The 17328-nt window shown below is 41.8% G+C and overlaps 1 protein-coding gene across 1 annotated transcript in view, besides 1 other annotated feature; it reads left to right on the plus strand.

Annotated features, from left to right (window-relative positions):
* The first annotated feature begins 481 nt into the window (after window positions 1-481).
* The window catches only part of Nlg2 (Neuroligin 2), a 31757-nt gene continuing 14910 nt past the window's right edge, over window positions 482-17328 (plus strand). Inside the window, exon 1 of the mRNA NM_001258987.2 lies at window positions 482-1119. The gene's annotated coding sequence lies outside the window, so the exon portion shown is untranslated. The remainder of the gene's footprint in view (window positions 1120-17328) is intronic.
* Window positions 2414-8546: a mobile genetic element.

Genomic DNA, 17328 nt, shown 5'->3' on the forward strand with positions numbered 1-17328 from the left:
GTTGAAGGTAGAAGAAGCAGCATCAGACAAATTGGAGAGCGCCAGTTGTTGTTGCTTCAGATGCTGATTCGATGCTGCTCTTCTCTCTCCTCCTTCTCTACACAGAAATAAATAATTCTACAATAATCAATACGATAACGAAACTCTACCTTTAATTTAAAATGTTTGCTTGTAGCGGGGATCAAACATTAATTAACCAGCTTGAATTAATATGCTAATAAAATCATTTAATCAATAATAATGATTTACGATGTATTTATTAGAAAAGCTCTTTAGTATCCAGTATAAATATTTTATTATAACATAATATTTAAGGGGTGATAATTGAACAAAGCAAAATTAAACGGGACATCTTATCTGAAAAGCTTTAAAACTTTCTTTATCTCAAAAATACATGGTAAATCCGGGAGCTTTGGCTATCAATCTGATTTTCGTTCTGTGTAGCTGGCTTTGTTGTTGTGGGAGCGAAAATATTTTAACGCAATTAGAGTCGGAGCATCGTCGTTGTCGTTGTGTCAGCATCAGAGCAAGAGCGAACGCGCACGCAGACGGACACGGACACGGAGCACGGATAAAACGGGCGAAAGACAAGAAAAACCTACAAGGGCACCGCACAAGAATAGCTGGTCCCAGTGTGTGATGTGTTGTAATGTGTTATCTCAAAAAAAGAGTGCCTCGAAGGTAGTGTAAAAAGTGTGACCAGCAGCGGTAAAAACCAGAGCAAACCAGAGACTCAATTAACTGTGAAAACCTGCTGCACACACGCCACACACACGCACGCACGCACACCCTCGCCGAGTGAGAGTGTAGTGGAGAGAGAGTCGCAGAGAGGTAAAGGTGAAGCTGAAGGAGAAGCGCGAACAATTTGTTGAATACAACGGTACCGCTCCGTTGCAAGGCGAAAAGCGAAAGTGAAAGGCAGAAGCCAAAGAAAAGCGAACTAAATTTTAATACGGCGAAAAGAACTGAAATAAAACTAGGGGAAAATTCCAAGAGTGCCCGAACAAACAACACCAACAAACGGGAAAGGGAAAAACGGAGAAAATTGGCGGCGCAAAAGTTAAAAGGGACAAAGACGATTAAGCAGCTTGCCAAGGACGAGGACCAACAGCACGAAAGGTGAGCCCCAATAAGTCAGCCGAAAGTAGGAGGCAAAAAAGAAATGTACAGGCAAAGTTGCGCCTAGCGACACAGGACACAAGGCACAAGCAAAAAAAATACGAAGAAAAAAAATAAAAACGCCCCAAACAGATTTCTCCCTCTTGGAAAGTGACAGTCGTCGACGTCGCCTTGCAACGCCTCAAGAAGCAAAGACCCCCGGCCCCCACCCTCCTCCACTTTCTTCCGCTCTGCCATTCACCCTGAGCACAAGAGAGCGCCACCCATCCACGCAAGCCGCCCACTTTCACCGCCCATTCTAGCCCCCGCGTAGTTGTTGGCTTTCTTGTTATTCATAGGCAAACATAGGCAAACAAGCAGAAGCGAAGCAAAGAGCAACCTGCGTGGCTGCGGCCAACAACAACGGCAAACATCTAGCAGCGCTGCGAGGGCGGTTCTCAAAATGAAATTAGCCCGACTCGCATTTGTTTGGCCTGATATTGGCCATCTTTGGGTTAATGCCATCAAACGGCAAAGAGGCCAGCCCCAAAAAGTATGCTACGGCTTCCTTTGCGTGCGGACTGCGATAATCCCATCAAAAAGAATTTTTAGGGACCACTCCGAAAAGTCAACCGCCATTTCAATATGGCCGAAATGTCAAAACCCGGGCAAAAACTCAGACCTTTCATAACCTTTTTCATCGAATTTGTGTCCGCAAGTTTTTTTCAGCACTTTACTAACTGAATAAGCCGCGAAAACTTTTAAATATCTTTCGTATATGTGTTTTCTTTTCCAGTCAGGATTATCATTTTCTCTTGCAGTCGGGAAACTATAATCCGCCCGTCAAAGGAATTGTTTTGGGCTTCCAATTTTATTTGGAATTTAAAGAAAAACACAACTTCAAATCCTGAAGTTCAGAACAAAAATGTCTTTACATCATTTAAATAGATCAATCAACTATTTAGATTCCAAACACTCCTCTATCTTCAATCAAAATTTGCTTACACCCTTTCTCCAATTATAACAGCCTGACAATCTATTTAAAAACAATTGCATTAATTCCCTTAAATAAGCTTTTGGTTCATTTAAAATCCAATCATTTGACTACAAACACTTTCAATTAAAGTTGCAGCCGAGCTGTAAAGCAAGTAAAACAATTTGAATGGCTTTCCTTGCGCACTAAGACTTTAACTAATTTCCCAAGCTCAACACGTTTTCCAGATTAAAATCTCGTGTATCTGTGGAAGCTCTCAGCTTCTGGCCATATCCAGTTTCCTGTTACCATTTGACCTCCCCTCGTTTTGGCGACGGCTGGTGTACGGATTATGAGCGGAGTCACCCGGTGCTTCAGCTGTCTTAACAGCGGATTAACATTTTATATATCGATGCTAATTGAACTGAACTGTATTCTTTCTTTCGCTCTTGTAATTTTGCGGTCATAGCGATCAGACGTGATTTTTGTATATGAAAAAATAAATGAAGTTAAATAGTGTATATATGATTCTTATTTGCGAACCCCATTACAATGATGTCAAAGCAGTGAGGCATCACAACTATTCATTGGTGGCCCATGAGGGGAACCTTGCTCATAAGAATCATAATTAATAATTGCTAAAAGCTGTTTGGCAATTTTATCTTCGTGGTCGGCTTCATCCAGATAAATCACCGTGCCTACGTTTTCTATCGCGCTCGCTCTCATCACGACAGAGCAGTATACGCAAACATTCGCGCTCGCTCTCATCACGACAGAGCTAAGTCCCGTTGCCCTTCGATTCCGTTAGATTTGCCGGAATCTCTGCCAACTCAAAAAAACAAGACGTCAAAGAAGAACACCGATAACATACGAGCATTTGTGCATATTACATACAGTGGAGCAACGTCAGTATAAACAATGTCGAAATTTGATCAACTGGTGCGAGTTCAAACTGACCGCATTGAGTCTTTGAAGCGCTTGTTCAGTAATGTGAAAAAAGACTCGAGTGCGCGGAAAACGGAAATATATTTCGAAAAACGTTTGAATCAAATCGACGAGTTTAACAAAGAATTTCATCAGGCGCATCACACACTTATATGCATGGCAGACTACGAAGAAAGTGTGTATAAGCAACAAAATACAATCAGCCAATTCGAAGACCTGGGCATGGAAGTTTACTGTTTCGTGGCCGAAGAAAAGAAACGAATTTATCCAGGCACAGTGACGCACAACGAATCAGCTAACTCTACAATAACAACACATGTAGAGGAAGTACGGATACCACTGCCAAAATTACCAGTTCCGAAATTCTCTGGCAACTGCGCGGACTGGCCAAGTTTTCATGATGCATTTTTACGCTTAATTCACAATAATGAGCGTCTGGATAAGATTCAAAGGTTCCATTTTTTAAAGGAAGCATTACCAGTAGGCCTGGACAACGACATTCGCCAAATCGCTTTAACTGAAGCAAACTATGAAGTCGCTTGGACCACACTTCTACAACGATATAACAACCCACGAATTGTGTTCGCCAGCCACATGAACATGCTCTACAACTTACCGAATCTTTCGAAAGAAAAATCTGCTGACATACGGTCTATGGTTAGTACAGTCAACGTCTGCATTGCCGCTTGCAATACCGTCAAGGCGCCACTACAGGGAGGAGATTTTTGGTTGACTCATTATCTAACAACCAAACTACCCAAAGACACTCACACAGCTTGGGAGCATCATCTGGGCAGCAAGATTGACGTTCCTTCATACAAAGATCTGCAACAGTTCCTCAATGATCGACTTGTTACGTTAGACGCTATTGAAAGCCGTAACGCGTGCAGCGGCATGAAACAGTCAAATGAAACTTCAGACGGTACTAAACGCGTGCGTGTGCACAGCGCCCACACCAGGTCGGGTGCTTCCGCGTCCGCTTGCTATCATTGTGGCAACTTACACATACTTCGAAGATGTCCGCAATTTCTTTCAATGGATTGCTACCAACGGAAGGAAGTGGCCAGCAAGGCAAAATTGTGTCTCAATTGCCTGGGAAAATCGCACACACAAGCAAGCTGCCCCAGCAACAAGAATTGTCTTCATTGTGGTCAACGTCATCACACGATGTTACATTTTCCAGCAACACAGCCAACGCTGATACCCTCCTCGACATCATGCCAAAGTTCAGCAGCCAGTTCAGATGCCAAGCCGACTCTACAGTGCATGTCAACTACAACTTCATCTATGACTCATCGAAAGGTACTACTAGCAACAGCTCGGGTTGTACTCAGTAACACACAGACAGGATGCCAGGCCACGGTAAACGCGCTTCTTGACCAAGGATCGGAAGCAACTATCATTTCGGAGCATGCTGTACAGTCTCTCCAGCTCTCCCGAAGCACAACTCGCACTTCAATCACCGGAGTCGGTCAAGATTCAGGACGACGCTGCAAATTCATCGTAAGTTGTTCGGTGCAAACAGCAACTAACCCAAATTTCTCGTTAAAGGTCGACGATGCTTATGTTTTGAACACGTTGACATCACACATGCCAAGTCAAAGTTTTCCAGCAGGAAACTGGAGTCATATCCATGGTCTCATGCTCGCAGACCCCTATTATTATAGATCCAAGCGAATCGATATCATTTTTGGAGCCGACCTTATGGCACAACTCTTGTTACCTGGAACTAAGATTGGCTTGCCAAACGAACCCATAGCGCAGAATACTCAACTCGGATGGGTTCTGTTAGGCAATGTTGGCAACACGCATATTACACGCCACATTCGATGTAATCATGCCATAATAAACTCCGAAGAGCTGCTTAAGGTATTTTGCGAGGTAGAATCAGTTCCAGAACGCCCAAAGCTCTCCAAAGAAGATCAATGGTGCGAGTCTTTCTTTAAGCAGACCCATCAACGTCAACCAGACGGCAGTTATCAAGTCCGTTTGCCATTCAAGAGGAACTTTGACCCCAGTATGACGCTCGGAAAATCTCATCAGATCGCCCTGAACAGATATCTTCAACTCGAAAGGCGCCTTCAAAGGGACCCAGACAAATGGATCAGATACTGCAAAGGAATTGAAGAATATTTTCAACTAGGTCAAATCACGTTGGCAGAGACGAGCGAAAACTCAACCATAACCACGGATTCCTACGGTCGGCATGTTGCATCATGCGTGCTACCACATCATGCAGTTTTCAAAGAAGAAAGCCTCACCACAAAACAACGTATCGTTTTTGACGCATCGGCCCGGACCTCAAATGGCAGATCGTTAAACGATGTACTATGTGTAGGTCCCACGCTGCAAAATGATCTGCCAGCCGTTCTCTTGAATTGGAGACAATATCAGTTTGTTTTCACTGCCGATATACAACGAATGTATCGCTGTATCAATGTCCACCCTGATGACACGCAGTACCAGAGGATTTTATGGCGGGCGGCGGATGGAGTCATCAAACAGCATTGCTTAACTACCGTCACGTTTGGAACAGCGTCTGCACCTTATACAGCTATAAGAGTCATCCATCAAATAGCTGAAGACACACAGACAAAATATCCTATGGCATCCAACGTTCTCAAAAATGAGATATATGTCGACGACATTCTCTCAGGCGATCATTCACAAGAGGCAGCAATACGGAAAAGTTTGCAAACTATGCTAGCTTTAAAATCCTCTGGCATGGAGCTACGAAAATGGGCTAGTAATGACCAGGATCTGATGGCAACGATACCTCTCGAGCATCGATGCAAGCAGACATCCCTCAGTTGGGACAATGCGGACACCATCAAAACACTGGGTATGTACTGGTTGCCCAAGCAAGATTGCTTCACTTATAAATTACTAGCAAATACTCCAGCCGGTATAACAAAACGAGAAATCCTATCGACCATAGCACGTTTATTTGATCCTCTTGGATTAATCGCTCCAGTTGTAATTTCAGCAAAGATTATATTGAAAGAAATCACACTAGCGAAGCAATATCGCGAGGACGGATCGAGTACCTCACTGGATTGGGATGAGCCAGTTCCCAACACCATTGCCGTCAAATGGCAACAATTTCGACAGCAACTAATGAAGGTTAAGACGATCAAAATACCACGCAGCGTCAAATTTACGCCACTATTTAGTAGTGAGATACAACTGCACACCTTTTGCGATGGATCCTCCAGTGCTTACGCAGCAGCAGTGTATGCACGCACCCAACAGTCTGATGGGACTTTCTATACAACGCTCATCGTCGCAAAATCAAAAATTTCGCCAACCAAGCCGTTAACAATACCGCGCACTGAGCTATGCGGTGCAGTATTAGCTACCAAACTCACCAAATGGGTGCTGGAGAATAACCGATGGACCAATGCACATATATCTACCTTTTACTGGACCGATGCTACCATTGTTCTGCACTGGATTAAAGGAGACATTACTAGGTGGAAAACGTTTGTAGCCAACCGAGTGTCTTACATTCTCGACCACACCTCAGCGGCTCAGTGGCACCACATAGACACATCGGAAAACCCAGCAGATTGCGCAACCAGAGGCTTACCACCGAGCCAAATACCTGATATTTGGTGGCATGGCCCATCCTGGCTATGCAAACCACACAATATTTGGCCAAACACGCAATCACAATTGCTCAATCCAGAAGAACGGGATCTGGAGGCCAAATCCATAAAAATTAGAGCCTTCACTACCTTGTCAGACACAAAGGATTCTATTATTGACCGATTCTCGTCGTATACAAAACTGCTACGTGTCACGGCATACATGTTACGATTCTGCCACAATGCTCATGCTCGAGCACAACGAAGTCACGGATCACTCTCTCCTGACGAGCTGGATGAGGCCCTGTGCTGCATAGCTCGCCTTGCACAATCCGATACATTTCACGCCGACATCCAAGCGCTTAAAAGGAACAAGCCGTTACCACCCCGTAGCACACTTTCAAATCTTACACCGTTTCTTGACAACAATATCTTGAGGATTCGTGGCCGTCTCAAGCATTCAAATCTCTCTTTTTCTCGAAAACATCCAATTATATTACCTCATTGTCACCTATTTACAGATTTGGTAATTCAACACTCTCATCAGCTCACTCTACATGGCGGCGCTCAATTAACACTGGCTCACATACGCTACAAATTCTGGATTCCCAGAGGCAGACAAGCAGTCAGGCGAATCATCCGGAAATGCGTCACATGTTTTAAGGTAGCTCCAGTCGTAGCGAAGCAATTGATGGGTGACTTGCCATTACATCGAGTCAACCCCCCAACTCGTCCGTTCATTACAACAGGAGTTGACTACACTGGTGCGATTGAACTTCAAGCCGCGCGTGTACGAGGATCAACCACCTACAAAGGCTATGTAGCCATTTTTATATGCTTAGCAACCAAGGCGGTCCACTTGGAAGCCGTCACTGGACTTTCAACAGAGCACTTCCTGCAAGCATTTACGCGATTCACCGGACGTCGAGGACAAGTTCAACATATGTATAGTGATAACGGCACAAATTTTGTTGGCGCGAGTACATCGCTTAACCAGCCCATCACTTGCAAGGCAGCCCTAAACGAATCGACATGTCAACATGGGACAAGGTGGCATTTCACACCTCCATATTCTCCCAATTTTGGTGGCATCTGGGAGGCAAACGTGAAAGCAATGAAGCATCATCTTAAACGGATCGTCGGCAGCCACAAGCAGACGTATGAGGAGCTTACTACAGTTTTGATCAGGATTGAAGCATGTTTGAACTCACGTCCACTTTGCCCGCTAACCGCCGACCCTGACGATTTAGAAGTACTAACTCCAGCACATTTCTTAATTGGTGACGCACTACTGGCACCGCCACAAGGTCGGCCGAATAATAAGCCTTTGCGTGAACTATTTCTCGCACAACAACACATGACGCGACAATTCTGGTCTCAATGGTCTCGTGATTGGTTATCACACTTGCAAACTCGGCCAAAGTGGTGCCAAATCAAAGATAATCTTAACATCAACGACTTAGTCATTATAAAGGATGATAATCTACCACCAGCTAAATGGACTATAGGCCGAGTCGTCGAACTGCACCCTGGATCGGACTCGCTAGTCAGAGTGGTTACATTAAAGACGAAATCTGGCATTCAAAAGAGGTCAATCACAAAGCTTTGTCCACTTCCGATTTCAACATAATTATGATCAACACACGGATCAAGAATCACAAGGAGCCTTCATGCTGGACGACGCATTGGCGGGCGGCATGTACGGATTATGAGCGGAGTCACCCGGTGCTTCAGCTGTCTTAACAGCGGATTAACATTTTATATATCGATGCTAATTGAACTGAACTGTATTCTTTCTTTCGCTCTTGTAATTTTGCGGTCATAGCGATCAGACGTGATTTTTGTATATGAAAAAATAAATGAAGTTAAATAGTGTATATATGATTCTTATTTGCGAACCCCATTACAATGATGTCAAAGCAGTGAGGCATCACAACTATTCAGCTGGCATTGGCGGGAGTGATAATTCATGTCCCGCTGACATTTTTGGGTCAAAAAACTAAAATATTATGTGGTGGCTCTTGCCATTTCGTTCAAGTGTGTGCGTACGTCTCTGTCTGTCCATTTTAGAGCCCTGTGTGTGTTTGTTTTTTTTTTTGTTGTGTGTGGCTTGTAGTCATTATTTTCTTGCAACCTTCGGAGCACCACCACTATCCATCATACGTCATGCCCATTGAAGGTTTGCCGACGGTGGTGCGGAAAGTCCTGCGTGGGTCTGGCTGGCAATCGGGCAGATTAAAATTGCATCCGGCGCGCCAAACAAAAGACTGTTGACCAATTTCGCTTGAACATAAAACAAGGAAAAATTACCAGCGAAGGTTCAAGCTGGCGCGGCACACAAGCAAACGCACTAAATAGGAAAACAGGCACATAAACACACGAAGGCAAACAGAAAATGAATTCATAGTAAAAGTCTTAATTGAAATTTTTGCTCGAAATGTGTGCAGAGGGGATTTTTTTTTTTTGTACTGTTCAGTGGCACCTAAAATGAAAGCGATGTGTCCATGGCGGAACCTGTGTATATATCATTCACATATATGTAACATATATATATATATATAAATATATATGAATGTGCGAACTGGGTGGTGGCAACTTTGTGAAGCCAAGTCGGGCGGTGAAAAAAGCAAAAGTCGTGGCCTGTGGTGTAAACGGATCTGTTGGCCAGAACGGAGGATAAGGATGAGGATGGGGATGAGGATAGCTTTCCCTGGGATTGGCACTGGGATAAGGTGGAACTTTGTTTGGCTCTTGGCATTACCTTTGTATCATATTCTTTTATTTAACTTTGTGTACTTCTACGAGAGACTGCCTCCATTCGCCGCCTTTCAGCCAAGCAAGAGGCAATCAACGTGGCAAAAGAAATGAGTTAAATGTTTGATTACAAAATTGCATTCTGCACCTTGGAGAATTCCTCTTAATTTGAAATTCTCAATTTAGTTAGCGTTAGCATCGAATTTCACAGGGGAAGTCTGGTATCTAATCAAGCGTAAACACTTGAAGTGCGCAGTGCAGAATTTTAATTAGACCAAATCGGTTTCACTTACTTTGCAGGATTTTCTTCAATTTTCAGATAATTTACAAATTCATTCTTGTAATTTCATAAATATTTGCGTATGAACTTACTAATTTATGCAATTAATGAAATAAAGTTAGGCTTCTGATTTAATTGCCTACTCAATAGGTGGAAAATACGAAGTATGCACAAATTAAATTTTAACTACAATTGCATTTAACAAATTTGCAATAAAATGTTCATCATAATTAAACAAAAAATAGTTACATTTTCAATAAAAACGCATTTTATCCTTTTAAATCAAGCTGATATACTGAAAAATTATCAATTAAGACAATTTGGTCTTAACGCAGCTGATATTTTTGAATAATCGCTGGGAATCACAATGAATTCAATGCCAACCAACAATAAAAAATAAACAGAAAATGGTGGCAAAAATAACAGGCAAAAGTAAATGTTATCAGTATAAATATTTGTCGAATTAAATTACAGTTAATGCAGAATTAGTAATTAAACGATAATAAACAACACCTCTATGTTTTTTTTTGTACAAAAAACAATATTATTAATCTGAGCCGTCAATAAAATACAATCGACACGTTGCTAAACCTGAATAAATAATGTATATTTGTAAATTTATCCAGGTATGAGCATATTAATATTAATTGTTAAAAATGAAAATGGGCTGAGAATATTAAACTGTTCTGAACTCGTTAATTGTATTTTAATTGTAAAGTTGCAATCTTTAAACTAGCATTTAACTGCATAGCAAAGATATGTATTAATTTTGTTTAAAGATGTTATTATATTATATTTTTTTTTGTTATAATGAAGTAATTTACCTTTAGAATCCAAGAACATTGAGCAATTTGTCTGTCCATGTCTTATAAAGTGGAAAATTAACAAATGGCCAAGAGATTAGGGGACATGAGTAGTGGTGAGAAATCTACATGGCTATAAACACAAGATTCAACACTTTTAGGAGCCATGCCGCACCACTCCAACGCCCATCCTGAACCCGCCCACCAAGTCATTTGCTTTGAATGGGGAATGAATCTGAATCTGAATCGAAATGTTGTGTTGGCTGAAATTTATGTGTCTATTGCCAAAGGATTCTATGCAAAGGGGACACGACACAAAGGAGACACGAGCCATAGAAGATGGGCCTGAAGATGAGCAGGAAAAACCGAAGAAGTGGGCGGCGGTGGGTGCCACTCCCACTCCCACTCCCATTCCCATTCCCACAACCCCTGCCTAGCTGACAAACACGCACACACCACACACAGACACAATCGCATACATACGCAATTACACGCCCACTTTGCTTTATCTTTGTAACTGTTACAAAACTTGGCTTCATCTTCTGCAGATTTCCTCCTTCATTTTTTTTTAGTCCTTTTGCGAGTATGTTGTTGCTGTTGTGCCATCTGTGCGTGTGTGTTTGTTTGTGTTTGGCCTGTGTTTGTAGTTGTTTATCTTGGCCAGAAGCTATATAGTTTATCTATGTGCATGTTTGCTGTTTTGCTGGTGGCCGTCGGTTGGTGTACACTTTTCCGCACTTATTCCATATTTAAGAGGCAATTTATATTCCCTTTTTTTGCACTCGCATTCCGTTTCGCTCGGTGACTCCTTGCCGCCCTATCGCCGTCCCTCTCCGCAGCAGCGGTCCATTCAAACTGCCATTCAACTTCAGCTACAGTTTCCGCCGCTCTACTCGACTCGACTCGGCTGATTCTGTTTCTGATTCTGTTTCTGATTTAGCCGCCACCAACACAGAACCATCGCAAAGCACGGAAAAAAGATGGGTTTGCATAGCGATTAGACTATTGGATACTTAGCAATCTTGGTTAGTTCGCAATAAGAATAAAGTTAATATTCTATAAGAATTAATTCATTTCATTTAATTCTATAACTTAAATGCTGATACTACCCCTTTTCTATAGTAAAAGCGTGTTACTTTTAAGCGCTGCTGTTTGTTCTTCGCTAACATAAATATCGCCTGACACTAAGCCGTCAGCTGATTTCGTTTATTGTTATTTAGAAACTCCTGCCACCAGAATGTGTAGTGACATTTAGGAATTGAATTATATAGCCAGCGCCATAAGCCCTTTTGCAATTACCCGGTATCGAGAGCTCTACTGGCTGCCACTAAGCAGCAAACAGAAGCTAACCACTACTGATGCCGGCCCATTCCGATCCAATTTTCCATAGTCCGACCTACCTGCTCCCTGCTACCGCTCCAACTGGCCTGTGCCACGCCACGCCCCCCTGCGGCTGTCAGTAGCCAATTATCATTTTTCGCAATGAATAAAAACGCTGACTGCTCCGTCCGTCCGTTGTGCCCGTCCGGCTCTTCAGCCGGATGAACGAGTGGTGTGCGTGTGCCACGTAGCATCCGCAGATGCGAGTGTATCCAAATGGCATTTCCATAGCCACAGTTTCCATGGATTCGGTCGCCTTTTTGCACCTTGCGGCTACTGCTGCAGTGGCAATAGCTCACCCATCCAAATCCGTATCTAAAGCCCAATTCCGTTCTCGGACGGCTTTTCGTTGCTAGCTGGCTTTCTCCGCTTTCTTTTTTTATTGTGTCATAAATTATTCAAACGTAAACATCATCAGCAGGCAGCAGGCGGCGGATCAGGATAAAGATGCGGCTCAGCCTGCCGGCCGGCGGCCTATCTGTGTTTGCCCGATACACGCTCTTATGTGCTCCTCATTATCGCAGGCAGACGTTTAACGCACCCACGGCGCACACACTTAAATATTGTATATCCTTGTATATCCTGCTGCTCGGCATGTGCTTATTTTTGTATCTCATTCGCAGGACTGTCCCCCGCAGCCAGGGCACACTGGTCATGAATTAGTATAAATAACTTATTGCCTTACCAATATTTAATATCTAAGTATCCATCGAAAACCAAAATAGATTGTCTTTTTAAATTATTTAAAAAACTTTTCTAAGCTTGGTAGTTACTCGATTTTTCCATTATCAAACATCACACAATTCAAATCGCTTTTGGTAAAAACATTTAACAGAGTTTTTGGATCGTACCTTCTCTATTTTTTCTCCTTAATATTCCCATAATTCTTAAAAAGACAATACCAAATTTTTCAATTTTTATCCGACTCAAATGCTTAAAATCAGATATTCACTATGACCAAAAAGTGTCACATAAAATTGCAAATTTAATGCTCTTAAGTTGAGAGCTTAAAAATAAAGAGGATTTCCTTGCCTAAAGCCTTGCAATTGTATAAAGGTTTATTCATTGTATGCAAAACTTTGCTATATCATGCTGTGTCTGCTCCAATTTGCACAGCATAAGTGAGACTTTCATTATTTATTACCAGGTTAAATCATGTAAAAACCCCATGATTGAATTGGCTAGCCGATTTGCAGCAACCATAAATGTGAATTTCAATAAATGGAATGCAATTCGGTTTTGGTCATAGAGTTTTCCAATTCAATCAAATTGGAAAATTTCCTTATACTAAACTAGGAAGCTTTCATAATACAGGATGCACATTTGCGCTTTCTTTTGAGATTTGTAGCGTGAAATAATTGTCTGCAAGTTCGAATTGATTTTCTTGTAGGTGAATTGTTAAACTTTCCTGAGATATTCTTCATTGGCCTTGAATACATAGATCTAGATTCCCAGGAAATGCATTCTACTTCTTGTTCCGTTGGGCTGTACAAAGGTTTTTTAAAGTAGACTCACTCAATAGGTGCAATTTTATTCAGCATATTATTGTTTGGAAGCGGGAAACAAATTGCCCGAACCAGTGTGCAATGATGCGGAAGCAATCGGAAGAGCATGACCCAGCGGGATGTGGGCAGTTGGCGTGGGCGGGGGCGCGACGGATGATATGCGAGGACTTCGCACTCAGCGAGTCACTTCCATAAATAAAGAAGGCGCTCGATGGTTTCGACTGGGTTGGATTGGTGGGTTGCGATGGAATAAGATGAAATGGAATGGAGAAAAGTGGAATGAGATGAGTTGGGCTGGCAGCTCAAGAGTCGCGCCATCACTTGGTAAATAAGTAGTGCACGTAGGCATTCGGCATAATGAAGCGAACGCCCCCAAACGCGGCCACTTTGCCTTGAAGAGGCACAGCAATTTGTTTGGCCCATGCGGCGTATACGTAATCACGCATTGATATGCCATTTACTCGGACGCCAGCAGCAGAAAAATGGCACAAAGATGAAGGCAAATAAATGAATGCAATGGAGTGGGGGGGGGCGGCAGCAGCAGCAGCACTTCTGACTGATTTATGCAGTCGATTTTGCAGTTTCAATTTGGTACCTTCCCTTTTATCCGACGTCTTAACCAAACTTTCCGCACCCCCGCCACGCCTGGAAGTGTGCACCTCTTTGGGTTGGCGGAGCGCAAATTTAATTTATGCTCCCCAGCCATATTTACGAGTCGCTGCGAACTCTGACCAAGTCGTTACCGCCTCTGATTACATGTTAATTATCATTGCGTAATGAATTGGCCTTTTGTACTCGCATGTGCTCCCCCCCCCCCCTGCTTGTCCCCACAGATTTTACAACCTGCGGACCGGCATACAAATGCCGGAGGAATATAAAATATTCAGAATGTGGAGTGTGTGGCACGAGAGGCTTCTGCGGTGGCTGGTCCTGAAGCTGAGTGGTTTTCATTTGTAAAATAATTTCTCTATCAATTTTAAAAATAATTGCATTTGATTTATCCAAAGATAGTAATCAAAATTAATGCTCTGCGGGCAGGAAAAAAATTAAATAATTGCATTCACTGCTACTCTATTTTGAAGTGAATGAATAGAGTGTACTTCGCCAATTACGAATCTATTTTAAACTATTTTTTTTTTTTTTTTTGTAATGTAATGAATTACGTAAAAAAGATTTCGAACCTTTAAATTAGTTAAAAGTTTATCTCTTATCAAACTTGGTTAATAAAAATATAATAAAAACGAAGTTCTTTTTATACACTTTTAGGTGTGCACGTTTTTTGAAAACGTTTGCTTTAATTAAATTGTAGAATATGCTGCCACTTTTTTCTGGCTTACATTTATGTTGACGCACAGCTCTCCAAACATTAAGGAGCCACTTTTTACGATTAGACAAACTTCAACATGCTGTTAATGGCATTTCAATGTAAGCTAAATATGTTCATAGTAAGTTTGTTTTAAGCGTAACTTGGTGTATATCACAACCTACTTAGAATAGAAATCCGAGAAAATCAGTTGCTTCCGCAAAGAGTTGGGATATGTCCTTAAGCAGAGCTCAGCAGGACTCAGCCGTTTGAAAAGCACAATATAAAAATCGCTCCTTCCGGCCAGGCTTCAAACCACCAGCAACACTCACACACCCACACACACACACACACAGAGCCTAAGGGGGCACACATACATATGGATGCGAGGATAAAACAAGTATGCATACTTGAACCGCTCCCACACCTAGATACATACATAAATACATTGACAATACATACAAGGCAAGTCGCTTCGATGCCTGTGTGTCTGTATGTGTGTGTGCGCAGGCTCAAATTAATTCCATTGGCACCGATTGAAAGTTTTCGCTTCACGGCAGCAATAAATTGCGATTGGATATATAAGCTAAGGGGATGTACATCGCACACATATCGCATATCGCCCAACACACACACACACACACATTATATATTTGGGCATTAAGTGCATCCTTTTAATTTACATGCTCATTAAATTACAAACGATCGTAATTTTCGCAGCAACACGAAACAAAGTCACACGAAATGTGCAAAAACAAGAGACTTGCGACGCAAGTCTATTCGAACAGAACTGAATGATGAATACAACTTGACTAGGACCGGTTTCAGTCGAGTGGAGTCGGCTGAGCATTTGCATTAAGCCCATTTAATTATACTAAGTACATAGTAAATACGATAAGTGGAGTGCCGGTGCCCCGGCATAGCGAGCAGCATCGACATCGGCAGAGTACTCTCTACTTTCATGTTTACATTGGCCCAAGTACCTCGATTCCTCTCGATGGTCGCCCAGCCCACCAGAAAACGCCTTGCTACATACACTACATTTTGCTACAGGAGAACCTCACTAAGTGAAACCGTTTATTGCACGCCGAAAGTAACAGTACAAATATTTTGATCAATTTGTTATTTTTATTTATTTCTTACTCGTAGTTTATGCTTTTCATTGAAAAGCAAGAAAAGAGCCTCAAACCTTTGTAAAGATGTTATATATAAACCCATAATAATAATACTACTTTCTCCTTTTTGCTTTAACGATCCATCACTGTACTTGGGCTCACTATTAACAGTTTCGAACTGCGACTAGTTGAGTTAAGTAGAGTTGGGTATGTTGAATGTGTTTGCACGTCTGTTTGCCTCCTGCCGCAGTCATAAATAATTTATGCCTGCGTAATTTGGTCAACTTTACTTTGGTCATCGCCACAGGATGGTCATTGCCACCCACTTCAGTTTGGATGACCACGCAGCTCCTTGGCAGCAGCCTTATCTGTATCTTCATTCCCATGTTAATCACCGCCTACATGGCATATATATATATGTACATATATGCAAACTTACTTGCATAAATCAGCCCAGAATATGTTTCAATTGACCACAGTTGGCTCATTTGCATTTTGCGTGCAGCTACAATGTCCTTAGGTCATTAGGCGTCAAAGAATCCTAGGGGAGTAATTATAATTAGAATTGAAACTAGCAGAACAACAGAGCCATGTGTGTTCCACATAATTGATAATTATTTCATTTGACTTTGGGGGAATTCTATGTATATTAAAGGATGTGTAAGCAGGCAAAGTCACTAATCTTTAAGTTGTGCCCATCATAATTATGTGCTTCAAAATAAAATAATAATGAAATTAGTGCGTCGTTTCATAGTATTAATGATAGTAAGATTACGATAAATATTCAAAGCACCCTCTACTAAATTAGCTTACAAGTAAGTGAATAAAATTCCATGCATAGAATCCTGTATCATTATCACCTGACTGAGATTTCAAGCTTCACCACAAGAATACGATATGTAATAGGGTATGGGAACAAGGTCCTTCAAGTTACTTTCCTAACGAACCAAAGAGAAATTCAACCGGAAATGTGCATTCTGCATACCCACACATAAATTGCCTGAACCCATCTAAATAAAGTCCATTAAAAAGCAATTTCCCTTGGTGCTAAAACAAGAATGCAAAAAAAAAAAATGTGAGATGCCACAGACTTGTTTAACCTTCAGTTTTCTGTTCAAACTTTATTTTCGATTTCCGTTCCCAGGAGCCCAAGGGTTTGGGTCTCTAAAATGAGTGACTGCAAATGTCAGACGCATATTCACTTTCGCATTGCCTTGGCACGCAGATATATGGCAATAAATTTATTTGTCAACTTGTTCAAACTTTCTGCCCAACAATCGAGCACATAAAATTGTTTTCTAATTACCAAAAAGGAATGGCCGTAATATAAATCTTCGCGTTTGGATTGAGAGTGGGTCAGTAACCAGACAATACCGAATGGGTCATGCTGTGTATGGCAAGTTGAATCTATATGCTATATTGGCAAATTTCTTGTTATTTTTTTTTGTCGGCCAAAGAAATGCATTTCCGAATGAAATTCGCCAGCTCGACGAATTTTCCTCTATGTGGACAACAACTAGCAAAATGTAAAAAATGAGTGTGGAAAAATACATAACAAAGTTTGGATTTCGAGAAACGAGAGCAA

This window comes from Drosophila melanogaster, chromosome 2L (genome assembly GCF_000001215.4).
Source record: "Drosophila melanogaster chromosome 2L".
NCBI classification, from domain to species: domain Eukaryota; kingdom Metazoa; phylum Arthropoda; class Insecta; order Diptera; family Drosophilidae; genus Drosophila; species Drosophila melanogaster.